The sequence below is a fragment of the Rhipicephalus microplus genome, chromosome 1, assembly GCF_043290135.1.
Source record: "Rhipicephalus microplus isolate Deutch F79 chromosome 1, USDA_Rmic, whole genome shotgun sequence".
Taxonomy (NCBI): domain Eukaryota; kingdom Metazoa; phylum Arthropoda; class Arachnida; order Ixodida; family Ixodidae; genus Rhipicephalus; species Rhipicephalus microplus.
In genome coordinates, this window is record NC_134700.1 from 207,376,297 (window position 1) to 207,379,902 (window position 3,606).

The following is a 3,606-nucleotide window of genomic DNA, read 5'->3' on the forward strand; positions in this document are numbered from 1 at the left end:
CTCACAAGGCCAAAAAATCTCTGCAAAAAAAGTATAGATGTAAGCACCTTAGGTTGCCTCGCGGCAACAGAACTCTTACCTCAAGTGGATCCTGGTTTAATTTGGCTGTTAGGATGTAGCTCACACCCTCGTTGTGTAAGAATTCTATAATGGATAACACTGACATCAACGTGACGCGCAAGGACTCGACAGTTTGATTTGATGCGATGAGTTTGACATTTTTTCTTGCTTCCGTCTGATTCAGCATGTCCAGAAATTCCTCCAGGAACTGAAACATTATGCGTGAATGCATGAAAAATAGTCTACGAAACTATAACAAAAGTGATACAAATGGTGCAAAAGAAAGTGGGAATAGTGTATCGAAATATAAGAATTGATCACAAGGTTTTTTTGCTGCTCACATAATGTCAATACACAAACCACTTACCTTAATTTTAGGGGAACCTTTTCTTATGCCAGCCTGGGGGATCTTCGCATTCAGAATGTCAAAAAGATCATTTAACAGGGATCATTTAAAAGATCATTTAACAATTCACAGATGATCGAAGTCTTCGAGGATAACCACGTGCGCGCACGGTCACAACAACGAGAAAAAAAAAGCGCGATGACAGCCGCGCACGCGGCCAAGCCGTATCTATAAACGTTGGGCCAAGCAACTGCGGGGAGGAGCAACACCGGCAACACGTGCGCCCGCGACAGCGCAACTCGCGACTGTGGCGCCATCTCACTGCCCGGGTAAAACCGGCGGCCGCCTGCGGCGGCGGAGTTACGGAACTGAAAAAGTATCTATAAACGTTGTATTCTACCACTCAACCACCGACGCAATTGTACACAAATACTTTTATGCAAAAATGCAAAAGTGGGAGACGTAGTAAAGTCGTGTAGGCGTACATTTGCGCCTCACATGTACAAATGTACAGGGCTGCAGGAACTTCATTATCTCAAAATGGGCTAAGGTATACAAAGATTGCTCAATTAGATCAAGTATTACGCGCGTATATCGATTACATTGAGCATTTAGATGCGAAACTTTTATGTAACAAGCGAAAATTTTCTAGCGAAGAGTTAACTGCCGGACAACACGGAAGTTACTCAATTTGGCTGTTTTTAGCAGTCAAGTAAGCAGCACAGTTATTTTGAGAAAGCTTACCATGGAAGAAGAAAAATGTACGCACAAGCATCACATAGTCCTTAGTATACATTCTAGAGACCATAGCATGAAGCACAAGGCTCAAGAAAAAAAACAAAATGCTGGCCGAGAACAGAAAAGTGTCACAACGGGGCCTGATCACAATCAGCAGAAGCGGATACTTAACTAAATGTTATAATCGAAATTAACGTAATTAACGAAATTAATAGAGCTTTTTTGCTGATTTCTCCATTGATCGATAAGTGATAATAACCCAGAACACGACAACGTTGGCACCAGCACTCATTCCGGACATATCAAGCAAGAACTTCCCGCCGGATCACCACATAAGTTATGCGTGAACCACCAGCTTGACTATCTGACTTTCGATTTCAACATTAGGCCCTGCCCAAACGGGCAAGGCCTCCCAAAAATTGGCCTATAGGCTCATTGGAGTGCCCCACCCCACGGTAATCTTTAGTAAAAGGCGAAAGATTAATTCGAAAAACCTGAGGTGAGGCCTGAGCAATGACTGACAATCAGCGCGGTTAGACACCTCACTTACAAAGACCGTGCCAGAAGAACCAGTTCTCTTCTACGTTGAAAGCAATATTTTTTGAAATAAGCCAAAATATGTACATAAAACTTAATGTGTTTTTTTCTTTTACCAATTCATCTGGATCACATCTTTTAACTAATTATAATATAATAAACGTGTATGCGTGCAAGAAATCTAATTTTAACATAGCAATATTGCGCTTCCATTGTTTTCAGACGCGATCATACGTTGTGAGCCAATAGATGGCGCAAGCACGCGGTCAAAAAAAAAAAAGAAACTGAAAATGAAAATCAGCAAACAGAGTCAGTGTGTCGGCGTTAGTGACGAATGTAATGAATTGAGTCTAACCTCGATTAGTATACACCTTTTCACGTGAAGGAAAAAAACACCGCCATGATGGGCGGTGCGCGGGAGCACAAAGGCTAAGGGCGCAGTGTGGCCAGTGCATTTTCGAGGGGACGCGCCGATTTGCGCAGCCCAAGGAGGGCTATGGCGGTGCCCAGGGAGGCGTTTAAGAAAAGGTGAATAGTCCCTTTGTCGGGCCTCCCTGGTTTGTACGCCGGGAGGTAGGCCGCGTCTGTTTGGCGCCTGGCGCCGAACGGTGGCCCCCTTGCCAGCAACGTTTCTAGAACTAGGTAAGTTGCAAAACTGAGCGATGTGGCGCGGCGCTGCCGCTGCCAGCGACAAATGGGGCGTTGCTGTCGCATCCGGATTCACTCACTGCATGCTCGCTCGTGTCACTGCCGTAACATCCGTCGCCTGTGCATGTTGGAGTACGTCGATATCTGTGGAGGCTTCTTTCTGCGTGAACAGTTTTGTGCTTCAGCGTGCCCTGTTCTGCTTTGTATGCGTTGCGTGTTTCCATCATGCCCATATGTTGCGTTCTCGGCTGTAGAGTAGCTACAGGAAATGAGAGAAACCATGGCATTTCTTTTGTGCCCACGTGTACCTGAGCAGCGAGAGGTATGGCACCACGCTATTCCTCGTGCGGATAAGAAACTGTCCAACAACTCGCGTGTGTGTGATATGCACTTTCGTGAGAAGGACATCCTGAAGACTTTCACGCACGTCATATGGTAAGAAGGTACAAATCGCAAGAGAAAAGTGGGACCTCGTCGATGGATGCGTTCCACGAATATTCCCGAAGTTGCCCGCTTACCTTTGTCGCGGGGCTCTCGATAAATAAGCGAAACCTGCCCTTAGGAGTGGGATATTTTCCAGAATATTATCGGCGAAAAAGAATAGACTATCTTTGAGCACTGAGCTCGAAGACAGTGAAATAAGTCCCGACATGCCGTCAACTAGCGGCGTCATTTCGCTTCAAGACATAGAAAACGTTTGTTTGCATGCTGACGGAAAGTTGTTGAGAACGGCGAGACAAGACGTCTTGTGGTGTTTGTAGGGCTCAAAAAAAAGCGCCATTTGTAGATAAAGGCGTCGTAGTCGCAGAAGACATGGCATTCACCATTAGCAGCCGTCACCATCGCTTGGCCAAGTAACCCGGCAAGGCGGATACCATCTTCCGATTGGCGGAACTTCTGGAGGACATAAAAAAGCTGAAAGTGTGTTCATGTTGTCCCATTGCGTCAGCAGGCAGACTCGTGAGAAAATGACTACGTAGTGCTCACAGATACCCCAAAGTGCGGTCTCTGCTTGAAGCTTTGGTTGCAGCTGTGTTAACAGGTTTCATTAGAGGAACGCCAGAAAAAGCAGAGCGAAGACATGCTCAAGAAAATGGCCGCACTCGTAGCTTTTCGACGGTATAAGTTGCTAAAGAATGTGACCGACATGGAAAAAAAAAGGCTGACTACATAACCAGACAAAAGCCACGAGATTGCGTCACAAAGTTGATTGATTTGTGGGGTTTAACGTCCCAAAACCACCATATGATTATGAGAGACGCATGCGTCACAAAGTT

At 45.6% G+C, this 3,606-nt stretch overlaps 1 non-coding gene across 1 annotated transcript; it reads right to left on the minus strand.

Annotated features, from left to right (window-relative positions):
• Positions 1-1,531: 1,531 nt before the first annotated feature.
• LOC119160210 (U5 spliceosomal RNA) lies at positions 1,532-1,658 on the minus strand. The gene has a single exon (XR_005108285.1). It is a non-coding gene; the product is annotated as a U5 spliceosomal RNA (small nuclear RNA).
• Positions 1,659-3,606: the final 1,948 nt, after the last annotated feature.